This window comes from Schistocerca piceifrons, chromosome 2, assembly GCF_021461385.2.
Source record: "Schistocerca piceifrons isolate TAMUIC-IGC-003096 chromosome 2, iqSchPice1.1, whole genome shotgun sequence".
In the NCBI taxonomy this organism is placed as follows: Eukaryota; Metazoa; Arthropoda; class Insecta; order Orthoptera; family Acrididae; genus Schistocerca; species Schistocerca piceifrons.
Window position 1 is genome coordinate 352532582 of NC_060139.1, and position 19165 is coordinate 352551746.

A 19165-nucleotide genomic window follows, 5' to 3' on the forward strand; every position below is an offset into this window, starting at 1 on the left:
GGTGTATGTTCTTACGGGACTCGGTAATATTGTCTGTCTCGAGTAATGAGTGTAATGGGCAGGGCCACTACGAATGTAGAGTACGGACATTAAGTTGGGAATGTGGGTCTCACGGGAAGCCTGCAAGGGATAAGTCCCTTCAGTCGCACTCTGCTCTGTGCCCTCGGTGGCTCGGACGGATAGAGCGTCTGCCGTATAAGCAGGAGATCCCGTGTTCGAGTCCCGGTCGCGGGACACATTTTCACCTGTCCCCGTTGATATATATCAACGCGCGTCAGCAGCTGAAGGTATCAATAGAATTCCAATTTTATTTGAGTACCGACCCGTTTGCGTGTCGTATCGTATAACATCAATCATCCGCGCCGTGTTCGGCCTACCGGAATGAACTAATGTGAATCATTAATACATTTTACCATGGAAGAGAGCATTCAAGAGCCAGTGTCTTGTAGCGAGCGTGAGAAGATGCGTTCGGTCATCGCATTTCCGCATCATCAACAACCAGCCGCGTCGCGACGGTTACGCGCACGCTCGTACAAGTGAGAACTGAGAACTGTAAATTAACTTTATGAACAGTGTTGTATTATTACAAGTGTCAAGGAGAACTGATACCAGATATCTGTGTATACGTGACGAGCGTAAAACCTTTCGTTCGATCATTCGGCTTCCGCATCATCAACAATCACCCTACCCGTGTCGGTTACGCATTCGGTCGTCCAAGCGATATTGTGAACAGATAATCATCATCATTGTCTATGTATCTATCGCCGGAGGTTCGGCCAGAGTAAGACTGTGAAATACGTGTGACGGCGTAAGGTACAATGGTGACAGACATTAACACCGTCATGAATACTGTGCAGTAACATGGGAATGATAACTGTGGACAGTAATCATCAAGAATGTTAATTGGTAGCAACACTTACGACTTAGCTTGTAAACAGCGCAACCTGCGATTTTCGTATCGTCTCAGAATATGGTTGTCCGTACCAGACGTAGGACAGTCTTGTGTTTAATGTTGAGTGACTCACCTAAACTCCCTTGCATATTTAGATAATTTCAGGCAAGCCAGCAGCAGTGTGGATCAGAAATAATACGACCGCCTCGGGAGTACCAGGTACGTGGCGTGGATTGGGCGCACGGTCGAAGCGACAACAGTTTAAGGGTCCCCCATCAGTTGTACCGTCGGGTGTGTTACAATTAAAGAATAGTTAAAAGATGATTGTCAGTGTCAACGTGGTCAGTGCAAGACGTGTGAGGCCATGGTTTATGGGCAATAAATTGCCCAGAATGACTGGCGTGCCGGGAGCCCTGCCCTGAATCCAATGGAACACCTTTGTGATGAGTTAGCACGAAGAAATCGCTCCAGATTCCATCATTCAACATCACCACCTTCTCTGCTTTTGGCTGTTGAAGAAGAATGAACTGCCATTCCTCCACAGCCATACACGCACCTCATAGAAAGTGGTCCAGCAGAGTTCAAGACTTCACAAAGGCGAAAGGAGCACACACGACACATCAGTGTTCACTAGTACGTCTCTGGATACATTTAATCAAACAGTGTATGTCTCTAGGGGACTGATGATCAGTCATAGTCGATTCAGATAGCAACATCATATATTTTCGTAGTCATTGATAGTGTTACAATACGATTTTCTATAAATATTTGAAAGCTATGAGGCACAACCACAAAATACTAAAGTTATTTCATAATTATGTATTGGCAACAAAATACTGTATCCGCAAGGAAGCTGTAATCAATGATCTTGTTATTACGTGGCAAGAAGGAAATTTTCCCGTTACAGTACTTTCTCAAGAAACTGTTTTGCACCTTGTAGGAAATAAGTAGGTACTGACTTACCGACGTTTTCAAAATGGCTCTGAGCACTATGGGACTTAACATCTGAGGTCATCACTCCCCTAGACTTAGAACTACTTAAACCTAACTAACCTAAGAACGTCACACACATCCATGCCCGAGGCTGGATTCGAACCTGCGACCGTAGAAGCAGCGGGTTTCCGGACTGAAGTGCCTATAACCGCTCCTCCACAACGGCCGGCATTACCGACATTTTCACTGAAGAGAGCTCTTACTTTGCAGAGTATGCAGTACCACCTCGCGTCGTTTCAATAAAAGTTTATTTCTTTGGCATACATGAAGGCTGGAAGGGAATAGTTCTCTATCTGTACATGATATATCTCTGCAGTTTCGCATTTAAGAGGTTGTAGGATCTCCTCCTCAAATCGAGGAATTTAACGTCAGTGCTAGCTTCTCTTCTATTTATTCATGTTGGAAAGTCTTCGAGATTCACGACAAGCAGACACCGAAAAATTATAAACTTTTAAATATTTTACTCTTTTGGTCTGCATAGCTCATACAATATCGCGGAGCGTAATCTCCTTTGCAGGAAATAGAGTTTTCAGATAGTTTTATTGGTGTTTAATGCAATTGTACAAGGCAATCGGCTGTGTAGGAGTCTCACTGTTTCGAGGGCAGTGATGGCAGTTCGCTTCACGACGTGATTTAAACAGAAAAGGAAGGAGATCAAATCGCTGCAAGGACTAATGTGATGACAGAGACAACTGAGGTTTCATAGCTAGGATCCTTCCATGACGACAACGAAGTGAATGAAACTGTACCACCTGGCTGTTATAGACTCTCTAACAAATTTGTAATACAAGGACTTCCAATTACTATGTCCTAGCAACTGCAGGTGCTTTTAGTCTTTCATCTATTCTTATGTCCCATGATTAATGAAGGCAACCTGCCGCTTTATCGCGTTACGTGTCAAAGATGTAGAAAATTACATTCTCGTCTGCCTCAGGTCGTGGCGCATTTAGGAAGGCTTGCGTGCCATTTGATTTAATTATTGCTGTCTAGTGTATGTCACTGTACTGACTACGTGCATAATGTAGTATTTTGACAATGTTGTTATTAGTGATAATAGTAAGACGATGGGATAAGGGAAATGATGAAACTGGAGCCGGCGCGATATGAACACACCAGAAAAGTTTTGCATCACCTCGGTTCCGAGAGTTCCGGAACCCGTACAGAAAAGTGGAATAGAGATTAACATAAACATTATTTCCTCCCTTTTTATTGCTCATGACAACCACACATTGCATGTTGTACCACCATAGGGTGCTGATCCAGATTACTGTATACACCGGTACCTCTAATACCCAGTAGCACGTCCTCGTGCATTGATGCATGCCTGCATTCGTTGTGGCATACTACCCACAGGGCACTATTGTTCCAGATTGTCCGACTCTTCAACGGCGATTCGGCGTAGATCCCGCAGAGTGGTTGGTGGGTCACGTCGTCCATAAACAGCTCTTTTCAATATATTCCAGGCAAGTTCGATAGGCTTCATGTCTAAATAACATTCTGGCCACTCTAGTCGAGCGATGTCGTTATACTGAAGGAAGTCATTCACAAGATGTTCACGATGGAGGCGCGAATTGTCGCCCATGAAGTCGAATGCCTCGCCAATAGGCTGTCGATGTGGTTGCACTATCGGTCGGGGGACGGCATTCACATATCGTACAGCCGTTACAGCGCCTTTTGTGACCACCAGCGGCGTACGTCGGTCCCACATTAGGCCACCCCAAAACAGAAGGGAACCTCCACCTTCTTGCACTTGATGGACAGTGTTTATAAGGCGTTCAGCCTGATCGGGTTACCTCCAAACACGTCTCCGACGATTGTCAGGTTGAAGGCATATGTGACACTCATCGGTGAAGAGAACGTGATGCCAATCCTGAGTGGTCCATTCAGCATGTTGATGGGCCCATCTGCACTGCACTGCATGGTGTCGTGGTAGCAAAGGTGGACCTCGCCATGAACGTTGCGAGTGAAGTTGCGCATCGCCGGCCGGAGTGGCCGTGCGGTTCTAGGCGCTACAGTCTGGAACTGAGCGACCGCAACGGTCGCAGGTTCGAATCCTGCCTCGGGCATGGATGTGTGTGACGTCCTAAGGTTAGTTAGGTTTAAGTAGTTCTAAGTTATAGGGGACTGATGACCTCAGAAGATAAGTCCCGTAGTGCTCAGTCCCATTTGAACCAAGTTGCGCATCTTGCAGCCTATTGCGCACAGTTTGAGTCGTAATACTACGTCCTGTGGCTGCACGAAAAGCATTATTAAACATGGTGGCGTTGCTGTCAGGGTTTCTCCGAGCCATAATCCGTGGGTAGAGGTCATCCACTGCAGTAGTAGCCACTGGGAGGCCTGAGCAAGGCTTGTCATCGACAGTTCCTGTCTCTCTGTATCTCCTCCATGTCCGAACAACATCGCTTTGGTTCACTCCGAGACGTCTGGCCACTTCCCCTGTTGAGAGCCCTTCCTGGCACAAAATAACAACGTGGACGCAATCGAACAGCGGTATTGACCATCTAGGCAACTACAGAAAACACGAGCCGTGTACCTCCTTCCTGGTGGAATGACTGGAACTGATCGGCTGTCGGACCCCGTCCGTCTAATAGGCGATGCTCATGCATGGTTGTTTACATCTCTGAACAGTCAAATGACTGTGCCTGTGATACGATCCTCAGGAATCCTCGGAAGCGGGGTGATGCAAAACTTTTTTTGATGTGTGTATTTTCTCACTGAAAATACGGCTATATGCTGGACGTTTGCGTGAGTGGTTTCAAATCACATTTACGTATTACTCAATACATGTTAAAACGGAGTACGGAGTAAATGACTGTTTTATTCTACGACCTCTTCTCCCTATCTCACACACACAAACACACAGACACACATACACATCACACACACACACACACACACACACACAGCACAATATTCCTTGTGATGTAATTGATGTAAAAATCGTTAAGCAAAAATAATTGCGTTTTTAAACTTGGTCTTATTATGTATCAGTGGTATGTTTCAACAACGTATATTAAAATTTTATCAAATATTATTTCTTAACGCAATATTCAGGAGATACGTAGCCTTGTGAAATTGTAAAATAAACCTATAATGACAACTACACTCAGAAATTTACAGTGGTGAGATAAATACCAAAATACATACGCAAATAGTGCATATCATACATGAAAATCCTTGAATTCCTAAAACACCGAGCTTTTACTTCACGAAACGTTTAAAAAGCTTCTTAGTTCATGTATTACAATCACTTAGGTCCTCTTTCCCTCGCTTGTTGTTTCTTATCACTCCTATTTCGCAATTTGGCTACATAATTTTTGACATAATTTCAGTTACTATAAATTTATTTTTCTCTGATCTTACCATTTCCACATTTCATTTTCGCTGAGTTCTGGGCGGGCACGTAAAATTAAGAGTTGCATTTGTCGTTACTATATCGGATTTATTAACAACAGATTTACTTTGTCGAAGGTAGCCTTCAACTTCCTGTCTTTTTTGTGTCAGCCATCTCGTCAAGCCTCAACACGCTTAGTAGTTAATGTATAAATCCTCGTCCTGATCTTACTGTGAGGTCTCCAGTTTTGATAAGCAGATTTTTCTCTTTTCTATTAAATTGCCTTGATTCCTTCTTAGTTCTGTTTATTCTTTAGTCATACTTCCTGCGACGTACACGAGGTATAAAATAAAAGAGCAGTGCATTGGCGAAGCTGTCATTTGTACTCAAGTGATTCAAGCGAAAAGGTTTCCGACGTGATTATGGCCGCACGATGAGAATTAACAGATTATGAACGCGGAATGGTAGCTGGATTTCGGAAATCGCCAAGAAATTCAGTATTCCGAGATCCAAGACGTCAAGAGTGTACTGAGAATACCAGATTTCAGGCATCACCTCTCACCTCGGTCAACGCAGCAACGCAGTGACCGACGGCCTTTACTTAACGGCCGAGAGCAGCGGCGTTTGCGTAGAGTTGTCAGTGCTAACAGACAAGCTACACTAGGGAAAATAATCGCAGGAATCAATGTGGGAAGTTCGATGAACGTGTATTTCGGCTGGTGAGGCGAAATTTAGCCATAATCCGATGCAGCCATTTATCGACTTCATATTCCCTACCAATGATGGAATTTTTATGGATGACAATGTGCCATGTCACCGTGGCAAAAGTGTTCGCAATTGGTTTGAAAAACATTCTGGACAGTTCGAGGAAATGATTTGATCACCCACATCGCCCCACATGAATCATATCGAACATTTAAGGGGCATAATCAACAGGTCAGTTCGTACAAGATTATGGACGGCTATAGAGGCAGCATGGGTCAATATTTCTCCTGGGGACCTCCAAAGACTTGTTGAGTTCATTCCACGCCGAGTTGCTGCACTGCTCCGGGCAAAAGTATGTGGTTTCCCATGACTTTCGTCACATCAGTGTAAACTATAGGCGAAGTAAATGTATTTCTTTTAAACGACGTCTTAGTCAGCTGATGTAGTGTTTCTGCCACATTGTAGTCCAACAATAAAGTTTAAACAAATATCTTCGCGTCATTTTGCAGGAGCCATAAGGCAAGTATTGCCTCATAGCTACTGTCGAAAAATCACCGGAAGCAGGAAGGCGCTGGTCGTGCATTCTGATCATGGTCTCTAATGCGGAACTCTGCTTATCGATGTGCAGAATGAGAAACTGTAAGAAACAGAGTTTCCTTGTAATTATCGAATAGCTTGTTGATCATGTGAAACGAAACCGAAAGAAATGTGTGCTTCGAAACACATGGCGGACTTTGTCTACAGATAGAGAAAACACTGGTAACGAAAAAATGTTCGAATGTCTGTGAAATCTTATGGGACTTAACTGCTAAGGTCATCAGTCCCTAAGTTTACACACACCCATGCCCGAGGGAGGACTCGAACCTCTGCCGGGACCAGCCGCACAGTCCACAACTGTAGCGCCTTAGACCCACTGGTAACGGCTTACGCCTTTATAACATTATGTTTTACTTTACATTTAAATGAGGTGCGGTAAGGAAACGCTACGTCGCCGGTTCTAGTAAAAAAATGTTTTTCAGCAGATGCTAGGATATTATTTCATTCAACCTCTCTCAGGGAACCGTTCGGCATTCGCAGAACCTACGCCTCTCACAAAGTGTAGTTGGATGTTGTTCAGTCTAGTTCATAATTAAACTTATAGAACGGGGGACTAATTTACATACCTTGATATCTGCCAAATGATTTAGTACTTAAATCTTGCTGCCACCTACTGCCAGGTACTCCATATCAGCGACCTCAGTAGTGATTAGACATCGTGAGAGAGCAGAATGGGACGATCCACAGAACTCACGGACTTCGAACGTGGTCAGGTGATTGGGTGTCACTTGTGCCCTACGTCTGTATGCGAGATTTCCACACTCCTAAACACTCCTCGGTCCACTGTTTCCGATGTGATAGTGAAGTGGAAACGTGAAGGGACACGTGTAGCACAAAAGCTTACAGGCTGACCTCGTCTGTTGACTGACAGAGGCCGCCGACAGTTGAAGAGGGTCGTAATGTGTAATAGGCAGACATTTATCCAGACCGTCACACAGGAATTGCAAACTGCATCAGGATCCACTGCAGGTGCTATGGCAGTTAGGTGGGAGTTGAGAAAACTTTGATTTCATGGTCGAACGGCTGCTCGTAAGCCACACATCAGGCCGGTAAATCCTAAACGACGCCTCGTTTGGGGTAAGGAGCGTAAACATTGGACGACTGAACAGTGGAAAAACGTTGTGTGGAGTGACGAAACACGGTACACTATGTGGCGACTCGATGGCAGTGTGTGGGTATGGCGAATGCCAGGTGAACGTCATCTGCCAGTGTGTGTTGTGCCAAACGGTAAAATTCGGAGGCGGTGGTGTTATGGTGTGGTCGTGTTTTTCATGGAGGGGGCTTGCACCCCTTGTTGTTTTGCATGGCACTATCACAGCACTGCCTACATTGATGTTTTAAGCACCTTCTTGCTTCCCACTGTTGAAGAGCAATTCGGGGATGGCGATTGCATCTTTCAACATGATCGAGCATCTGTACATAATGCATGGCCTGTGGCGGAGTTGTTACACGACACTAACATCTCTGTAATGGACTGGCCTGCACGACATCGATACCTCTCGTCAGTGCAGCACTCCGTGAAGAATCGGCTGCCATTCCCCCAGATACCTTCCAGCACCTAACTGAACGTTTGCCTGCTAGAGTGGAAGCTGTCAAGAAGTCTGAGGGCGGGCCAACACCGTATTGAATTCCAGCATTACCGATGAAGGGCGCCACGAACTTGTAGGTCATTTTCAGCCGGATGTCCGGATACTTTTGATCACATAGTATATGTGTTTGTCAGAGCGGTTTTCGGGTATTATAGTCCATCATTTTCATTATCTCTTTGTAAACAGGAAGCGTTCTCTACGGTACACAGATAGTCGCATGTACGCATTACGAAACTGTAAAACTCTGAACGAAATCGCATCATTTTTGTCTCTTTATACTAGTCTATTCTTAAATACTATTTACCCACACGTAGAACTCAGCGCACATAATGAATGCACGCCACAGATCTAATTACGGATGCCCTAAGATGTAACAAGATACCTGTGCTGTGAAACTGCACTGACCAGGTGTTCCATATTTTTGTTATTCTGACTGTAGCGTCCGATACGACCAGGAAGTGTGGCTGAGACAAGTGACATTACACATGAAACACAACTAATACAAAAAAGTGGTGATCGTGGTTACATGTATTTTAAAGAGGTGGTCGTTCTGAATCAGTTCAGCTTACTGTAGTATTTGTAACAGGTACACGCGACGATTTGTGCACCGCAGAGGTGAGACACATTATTTTTGCCACGAGATAACGGACCCTGCCGTGATGGCATAAGCATTGTTGTAGTTGGATTTTAAATATTCAGAAGCTTTGATGGTTTTGTGGATCGATATCATTTTTTATCACCCTAAATATATTTTACTTGAATGGAGCGTCGTTTGATACAGACGTACACATTTTGTAAGTAATCTTAAGTGTCTACTTAAATGCGGAAGTCTGTTCTGTTACCTACACAGGTACCTATATATTTGTTATTTATCAACTGTACCAGATGCCGCTGGTAATACCAGTAGTGTGAATAACTACTGTTGTAGTGCAGCTCATGGTGCACAGCAAGACATCCTTTATTATCATAATCAACCATTTTATAGCGACTGTTGGATAAAGGTCTCCTATATACACTCTGTCCATCACAGTGTTTCGCTATACACGTGCATTTTGGTACTGCATACCTTCTAATGTTACCCGTACACCTTCTACTATGTGATCGCCAGTGAGCGAGGCGGATCAAGTTCCCGTGTGGCCACCCAGAATCGATTTTTCCTTGGTTTCCATAGGTAGCTTACGATAAATGTCACGATGGTTCCTCTGAAAAGAACGCAGTCGATTTCTGTCCCCGACCTTCCGTAATTCGAGTTTGTGATCCGTCTGTAATGGAACTGACGGGACGGTAAATGCTAATATCAGTCGTCCCTTACTGATTAAATGTGAAGAGTCTGCGTGTCTGAACTTTCATTATGTTGCTCACAGACTGTGAAGGCAGTTCATTATGAAAAATTTAGCATACACAAAATTAGGACAAACAAGCTAAATGGCTAAGAGACGCGCAGGCGACCGATGTTTGCTATTATGCGTCTGAGGGAGCCAGAGAGCGGTAACAGAGAATATGGCTCTTTGGGCGGCAGGGTGTCCTCATCGAGTACTGTGCCATGACAGGTATTTTGTTGTTTTATTTTACTTACTTCAAGAATTTGCCCGTATAGCCACCACACCAATGATTTAGATGTACCACAGACTTTCTTAATATTTCAAAATTGTACATTATTAAAGTGGATTTTTCGATATAAAGTGCATCATCATCACCACCAGTAGCTAGAATTAAATTTTCACTCTGCAGCGGAGTCTGTGCTGATATGAAACATCCTGGCACATTAAAACTGTGTGCTGGACCGAGACTTGAACTCGGGACCTTTGCCTTCCTCGGGCAAGTGCTCCACCATCTTTTTTTCTATTTTTACCTTTTATTCAAATAGATTTTTTCTTTAATTGAAAAAAGAGAGGTTTTGTCTGCTTTATGGCAAAGAGAACCAGCACATTTTTAAAAATTTATTCGTTTTATGTGAGAAGTGACAAAAACAAGGAAGCCATACGCAAAAAATTATGCCGAAAATGTGAACTTACGTTATGGAAGCGGGCGGCCAGTAACAGGCGGTCGTCATTACAATGGGCATCACCAGTCATCAATCGTCGGAGCGTCCAGGGCCGCTGCACACAGAGACTGTTGCTGTTACCATAGGGGAATCGTGGAAACATTATGTCTGCAAGTCAATTTTTTCTCACACCCAGTACACCCCAGCTGGGCGTTGGGTCCATGAATGACGATCCCAGATAGTTGGAAAAAAGATTCCAGTATTTCGTTCTGTTCGTTAGGACCAGGAACTCATCTATCATGTACTGCCACAAATCGAGGACTTCCTTTTCGCCGTGTATCGCTATTGCTCGTACCCAATTGACCACATTCATCCGGGTCATCGGGAAATAGACAGCGTCGGGATGAAAGAGGTCCAGGGGCACAATCGAAACATAGGGGCGGCGTAGCAGGAAAGCCAGTATCTGGCGGATCATTTCCAGCACTCGCGTGCGGGGCCACAGTTCAGTCTGTGTTCGTCAGTGTCTACCGTCGCGCAATGGGGGCACATAGGGTCGTCAGTTCGGTTAATTGCATGTAGCCTTCGTCGGGTCGAAAATTTCTCGTTAGTGACCAGATACCACGTCGACCGCTCCAAAGTTGACATGAAGGGCACGTGGATGGCTCGCTAAAACCGCGTCCAGTCGACCGTCGGGTGGCGTCGTTCAATGTCAGATTCCAGCATTGGAGAACACTATAATAAGTCTTTGTTGTCGGATGCCGTGTCTCCGGTATAACCCTCAACATGTAGCTGTGCTCCACGAAAAACGTCCTAATATGCGATAGCGAGAGCGATAAATGTCCAACAGGTAGCGGTGAGCACAGCTTGTGTGGGGCCACCTCTGCTATCAGGAGGGCAGGAAGACTGTCCGCTGGTGAAAGCCAGAGTCGCCGCATTGAGCGAAGGTACAGCGCCAACGCTGTGTGCTCGACGTGAGTCCAACACCTCCTTTGTGGAAGGGTAAAGTAAGAGTAACAAAACGGATCTTAAAAACGGCACCAGCGTTCACCACGTGTCGGCCATCGGTAATAAGTGGGCGTAAGGTGAGAAGCCATGTACACATTGACGAATTGAGCGCGTTGAAAAATGTCCAACGGTCTGAATTTACTGAGGCGAGCCTCTATGCGGAGTCGTCGTAAGACCTTACGATACGTTAAGGCCGCCGTGCGTTGTATTTGTCGATGGAGCAATATCTCTAAACATTTGAGAATTGGGACCTTTGTCAGGGGTACATCCGGTTCTGCAGGCATGCCTCGTCCCACTTCCATGTAGCGTGATTTCCGGAGGTTTATCACACTGCCTGCCAACGCGCCATACTGTAGGAGCCAGGAAAGCGCCGTTTGTATTTCGTCACCAGTCAGTGCCAAGAACATCACCGTATGCACCACATCGAAAGGTCACGGAGCGGAGGCGAGGTCCTTCCAAGCGTCTCCGCAGTCCATGAAGAGCTGGTTCGAGGGCAATGGCGAATGTTGTTGTTGTTGTGGTCTTCAGTCCTGAGACTGGTTTGATGCAGCTCTCCATGCTACTCTATCCTGTGCAAGGTTCTTCATCTCCCAGTACCTACTGCAACATACATCCCTCTGAATCTGCTTAGTGTATTCATCTCTTGGCCTCCCTCTACGATTTTTACCCTCCACAATGCCCTCCAATACTAAATCCCTTGATGCCTCAGAACATGTCCTACCAACCGATCCCTTCTTCTGGTCAAGTAGTGCCACAAACTTCTCTTCTCCCCAACCCTATTCAATACTTCCTCATTAGTTATGTGATCTACCCATCTAATCTTCAGCATTCTTCTGTAGCACCACATTTCGAAAGCTTCTATTCTCTTCTTGTCCAAACTAGTTATCGTCCATGTTTCACTTCCATACATGGCTACACTCCATACCAATACTTTCAGAAAAGACTTCCTGACACTTAAATCTATACTCGATGTTAGCAAATTTCTCTTCTTCAGAAACGCTATCCTTGCCATTGCCAGTCTACATTTTATATCTTCTCTACTTCGACCATCATCAGTTATTTTGCTCCCCAAATAGCAAAACTCGTTTACTACTTTAAGTGTCTCATTTCCTAATCTAATTTCCTCAGCATCACCCGACTTAATTCTACTACATTCCATTATCCTCGTTTTGCTTTTGTTGATGTTCATCTTATATACTCCTCTCAAGACACTGTCCATTCCGTGCAACTGCTCTTCCAAGTCCTTTGCTGTCTCTGACAGAATTACAATGTCATCGGCGAACCTCAAAGTTTTTATTTCTTCTCCATGGATTTTAATACCTACTCCGAATTTTTGTTTTGTTTCCTTTACTGCTTGCTCAATATACAGATTGAATAACATCGGGGAGAGGCTACAACCCTGTTTTACTCCCTTCCCAACCACTGTTTCCCTTTCGTGCCCCTCGACTCTTATAACTGCTATCTGGTTTCTTTACAAATTGTAAATAGCCTTTCGCTCCCTGTATTTTACCCCTGCCACCTTTAGAATTTGAAAGAGAGTATTCCAGTCAACATTGTCAAAGGCTTTCTCTAAGTCTACAAATGCTAGAAACGTAGGTTTGCCTTTCCTTAATCTTTCTTCTAAGATAAGTCGTAAGGTCAGTATTGCCTCACGGGTTCCAGTATTACTACGAAATCCAAACTGATCTTCCCCGAGGTCGGCTTCTACTAGTTTTTCCATTCGCCTGTAAAGAATTCGTGTTAGTATTTTGCAGCTGTGGCTTATTAAACTGATAGTTCGGTAATTTTCACATCTGTCAACACCTGCTTTCTTTGGGATTGGAATTATCATATTCTTCTTGAAGTCTGAGGGTATTTCGCCTGTTTCATACATCTTGTTCACCAGATGGTAGAGTTTTGTCAGGACTGGCTCTCCCAAGGCCGTCAGTAGTTCCAATGGAATGTTGTCTACTCTGGGGGCCTTGTTTCGACTCAGGTCATTCAATGCTCTGTCAAACTCTTCACGCAGTATCGTATCTCCCATTTCATCTTCATCTACATCCTCTTCCATTTCCATAATATTGTCATCAAGTACATCGCCCTTGTATAGATCCTCTATGTACTCCTTCCACCTTTCTGCTTACCCTTCTTTGCTTAGAATTGGGTTTCCATCTGAGCTCTTGATGTTCATACAAGTGGTTCTCTTGTCTCCAAAGGTCTCTTTAATTTTCCTGTAGGCAGTATCTATCTTACCCCTAGTGAGATAAGCCTCTACATCCTTACATTTGTCCTCTAGCCATCCCTGTTTAGCCATTTTGCACTTCCTGTCGATATCATTTTTGAGACGTTTGTATTCCTTTTTGCCTGCTTCATTTATTGCCTTTTTATATTTTCTCGTTTCATCAATTAAATTCAATATTTCTTGTGTTACCCAATGATTTCTACTAGCCCTCGTATTTTTACCTACTTGATCCTCTGTTGCCTTCACTACTTCATCCCTCAAAGCTACCCATTCTTCTTCTACTGTATTTCTTTTCCCCATTCCTTAGCTCTCCCTGAAACTCTGTACAATCTCTGGTTCTTTCAGTTTATCCAGGTCCCATCTTCTTAAATTCCACCTTTTTGCAGTTTCTTCAGTTTTAATCTACAACCAATAGATTGTGGTCAGAGTCCACATCTGCCCCTGGAAATGTCTTACAATTTAAAACCTGGTTTCTAAATCTCTGTCTTACCATTATATAATCTATCTGATACCTTTTAGTATCTCCAGGATTCTTCCATGTATACAACCTTCTTTCATGACTCTTCAATCAAGTGTTAGCTATGATTAAGTTGTGCTCTGTGCAAAATTCTACCAGGCGGCTTCCTCTTTCATTTCCTAGCCCCAATCCATATCCACCTACTACGTTTCCTTCTCTCCCTTTTCCTACACTCGAATTCTAGTCACCCATGACTATTAAATTTTCATCTCCCTTCACTATCTGAATAATTTCTTTTATTTCATCATAAATTTCTTCAATTTCTTCGTCATCTGCAGAGCTAGTTGGCATATAAACTTGTACTACTGTAGTAGGCATGGGCTTCGTGTCTATCTTGGCCACAATAATGCGTTCACTATGTTGTTTGTAGTAGCTTACCCGCACTCCTATTTTTTTATTCATTATTGAACCTATTCCTGCATTACCCCTATTTGATTTTGTGTTTATAACCCTGTAGTCACCTGACCGGAAGTCTTGTTCCTCCTGCCACCGAACTTCACTAATTCCCACTATATCTAACTTTAACCTATCCATTTCCGTTTTTAAATTTTCTAACCTACCTGTCCAATCAAGGGATCTGACATTCCACGCTCCGATCCGTAGAACGCCAGTTTTCTTTCTCCTGATAACGACATCCTCTTGAGTAGTCCCCGCCCGGAGATCCGAATGGGGGACTATTTTACATTCGGAATATTTTACCCAAGAGGACGCCATCATCATTTAATCATACAGTAAAGCTGCATGCCCTCAGAAAAAATTACGGCCGTAGTTTCCCCTTGCTTTCAGCCGTTCGCAGTACCAGCACAGCAAGGCCGTTTTGGTTATTGTTACAAGGCCAGATCACTCAATCATCCAGACTGTTGCCCTTGCAACTACTGAAAAGGCTGCTGCCCCTCTTCAGGAACCATATCTTTGTCGGCCTCTCAACAGATACCCCTCCGTTGTGGTTGTACCTACGGTACGGCTATCTGTATCGCTGAGGCACGCAAGCCTCCCCACCAGCGGCAAGGTCCATGGTTCATGGGGGGGGGGGGGGGGGGGGGCAATGGCGAATAACATGGCAGAAAGAGGACAACCCTGTCTGATGGATCTGTTGACACGGACGGGGGCGAACCCACAGCCGTTTAGCATAATCCTCGTAACCACTCCATGGATCAACCGAAGCACAACAGATGTCATCTTGCGCGGAATACCGATGTGTTCCATAACTGCACGCAGAAAACCATGTTCAACGCGATCGAAAGCATGAACAAAATCCAGCGCAACAAGAGCGCCGTGGAGGCGGCCTGTTTGCATGAGCGCCACCACGTCTCTATGGGTGCTTAAAGTCGTAAACACATTAGTGTCGCCTCCGAGGCACTTTTGGTCAGTGTAAATGGCCGCCATTACCGTAGATTTGAGCCCTTCGCGGAGGATGCGTCCCAACAGCACTGTCAATGGGCGAAAATCAACTCCTCCGGGTTTGGTCACTGGAATCGAGAGACCCTCAGTGAATTCAGATGGTACCTGAAAATCGGGGTTCAGGAATTCACTGTACATCCTGACCCACACTGGGCCCATGAAATCAGAAAACCTTTTGTAAAGTTCAAGAGGGAGTCCGTCATGGCCCGTCGTTTTGTTGGGAGCACCGCGCCTCATAGTCTCTCGTAGTTCTTGCAAAGTCACCTCCGACAAGAGCGTAATATCATCTTCTGGGTTCCGAGAGGCGGGTAGGTCAGATAGGACTTCCCTGACTCCTCTATCCATGTTGTACTCTCGCTCAGTGAGAAGTGTATATGACAGTGTGAACGCTCGGACGATGTCCATTTGCGTGTCAACTCGTCGTCCATCCTCTGTCTCGACCTCCGTAGTGAGCTGCCTCTTGCGTCTTTTTCTAGCTTGAATGATATGGTGGAGAGAAGTTGTCCTCGCTCGCACCCTCACACCCGCGAAAAGTGCGGCGGTGAAACGTAGCAACTGTGCCTTGACGTGGTGTTCTGCCGATTGTCGTTCCGGCGACGGCGGTTGCACAGCCAGTTCGCGGAGCGCAGTGTAGTAGAAGTTCGGCACAAGGAGGATTTGACACACCGTAACCCCCACTGAAGTACGGAACCGTAGGCGGGTAATCGCCGGTGGCATTTGCTCCATGTGGACTCAACTTCGCGTCTGCAATGTACCTCATCAAGAAGGGCCGCATGGAGGCGCCACAGACCTCTACCTCGTCGGACGCGTTGGCGGAGGAGGGTGAGAGTTACACACGTATGTTAGGTGATCCGTGAACGCTGCCGGCCACATCTCAGCGTCGACAACTGCCGACCGCAGGCCGCGTGTGATGTAGACACGATCCAAGAGGCTCGCGGAATGACTAGTAAAGTAGGTGTACGCCTTTCGGTCGCCGTGTGGTATGACTCAAGTGTCCAACAAAGCCAAGTCCTTTACAAGTGCCTGAAGTGCTGGGCAGGTGGTATAGTGCGGCACCTGGTCAGATGGTCTTAGCACACAACCAAATCTCCGCCTACTACCAAGTGGTCGGCATTGCACTGGAAGAGCAGAGATACGTCTTCGGCAAAAAAGGTGCGGCGTTCTCTCCTTCTGTCGGTGCCGGAAGGAGCATACAGGTTCACCAGACGAACTGTACCAATCGTGAGTGCAACGCCCTAGGCCGACGGTAAATAGGAGACATCAGTTGCCATAATCCCTTCCCTCAGTAGAAATGCCGTATCTCCACCGCCCACATGTGAGCCGGAGTGGCCGAGCGGTTCTAGGCGCTACAGTCTGGAACCGCGCGACCGCTACGGTCGCAGGTTCGAATGCTGCCTCGGGCATGGATGTGTGTGATGTCCTTAGGTTAGTTAGGTTTAAGTAGTTCTAAGTTCTAGGGGACTGATGACCTCAGACGTTAAGTCCCATAGCGCTCAGAGCCATTTGAACCATTTTGAACCCACATCTGAAGCCATAGTGTAGGTGTCACATCCGTAGGTACCGATACAGAGTCCTGATCGGACTTCTTGAAGGGAAACAACATCCAGATCCGCATCTCGTAACGTATCTTGCAGCATACGGATTTTGACGGCAGAAGTAATGCCATTGACATTGATCGTGGCGAGGTATTCCTGTTCCATCAAGTCGCGGAGGGTATCCTTGGTATTACAGGCAGGCAGTAGTCGTGGTGTGGTGCGTCGCTATGACGTAGAGACAGGCAGCGACGGGTGTGGGTTATGCCGGCATAGGCGTCTGTCGCCGTCAACGTAGATGGTGCCAGCGGTTTCGGTGTATCGTCAGGGTCCTGAAACGCATCCTGCATCTCCATCTCCTGCGTCCAATCTCCCAGGCGATACCTCTGGATGTCGAGAGGCAGACGTAGTCGTGGGTGCACCCCGGGGTCGGGGCTTCAGTGACCTCGCAACCCCACAGTGCGTAGACCCACCGGTAGCGGGAGAAGACGTCGGGCAGTGTGGAACGTTAGTATTGCCCGTGTCGGATCGGTTTATCGGCTGACGCACCTCGTCATCAGTCGTCGCCGTCTCGGACTATTCTCAAAATGGCTCTGAACACTATGGGACTTAACGTCTGAGGTCAACAGTCCCCTAGAACTTAGAACTACTTAAACCTAACTAACCTAAGGACATCACACACATCCATGCCCGAGGCAGGATTCGAACCTGCGACCGTAGCGGTCGTGCGGTTCCAGACTCGGACTGTTCTGTTGAGTCGGTTGTTGTGCGCCGTTTCTTATGGCGCTTGGGCGATTTGTGTTTACGCTGTCTCGCCTCTGTTTCTGGCGTAGGGCAGGGTGAGAAAGCTGCATCCTGTTCTTCAGCTTCAACCGCACCGTCGGCTTGTTGTAGCATTGCGCCTGGGCTCGACAAGACGGCAACATAACCATCGGCGCTGGAAGACGCAGGGGGCTCCTGATGAACTATTGCAGGGGCCTCCAAAGCTTTCACCAATACAGAAGGGTCGTCATAGACAGCTTGTGTCTCCAGTCTCTCGTCGTAACATACGTAATCAGCATAGAGGTCGCTGTCGACGGTTGAATCTCATCGGCTGAGGGCGTCTGCGCGAGACGGCGATGTAGGCATTGGGTACGCATGTGTCCTACCTGTCCACATCCGGAGTAGGTCCTCGGCTCACCGAAGTAAATAATTATCGTCCTGCAACCAGTGATAGTGAGATACGAAGGTATATGGCGGTGCAATTCACTGTCACACCCCTTTAAGGACGTGGTAAGTTTCGAAGGTCTTCCTTTTTTCGGCCGTATGGGCGAGGACTGTGCCATAGGCTCGAAGAGCAAGGGTGACCAAATCCGGTGGAACTTCAAATGGTAGCTTAAACACGCAAACATTTTGTATTCCCAATCCAGAAAGCTCGAGCGTCACCACACCCACATTACCGTCAGAGTGTCAGAACCGATAACTTTCCGTCGAGCGTATGAAAAGTTTGTCACAGGCCTCATCGTCAGTGAACTTAAGATATACAACGTTGGAGACAATAGATAAGTGGATACCTAGCAGCTCGTTCGGGTCAACATGTATCACGTCGCGTAAAAATCTCTCTACTTCGTGGGCCTTGGGTCTAGTGTACGTAGTGTCGAATTGCAGCTTGATCGTGGCTTTCCGATACGAAAGAGCCATCGGATGTCAGGAACGCAACTACAACACTGAACACTAGTGCGGTGACGCGGTAAACAACAACACACACGGAAACGCCACACGGGGCGTACCGCACCGCTCCACAGCCTAAGGCCAACTGCCCTTCTGAGCTACCCAAGCACGACTCACGCCCCCTCCTCACAGAAGCCGTTTGACGACCACCACTGGACAGAGTTCGGTCTTTTTGTATATGTCTTGGAATGAGACGAAGAACTTTCTTAGTCCCTGTGGCATCCATTCGCCTAGGTACATGTCGCCCACCGCCGTTTCAGTTCCACCGACAATCACATCTTCCATTCCCGTGTTTCCAAATGAATTTCTTTGTTTTCTGTTCCTCTAAATACGCAACTCTCAGTGTTGCAACGGATTTCGAATTAAAAGTCCACATTTTACATAGTGATGGAGAAGATAATACATGGTGTAATGACACTATGTGCAGATATTTCTATTGGTCACTGAGGATGTTATACAGACCAACATTTCATAAGTGTTTACTTCATCTGCAGCCTAATGCTTTTAGCTATTACAAGTTGTTCGGCTTTAGGTTGGGTAATACCTTGAAGTATATGTGGCAAGAGCAAGCTGCTAATGGTTACTTTCCCCTGGGCAGCAGGTCAGGTGTTGAAGTGGGGACACATGGATGCAAAACATTTAGTTTGTACTAATGGGCGTAGTCCACTTAGCGGTGCAGTTGCGA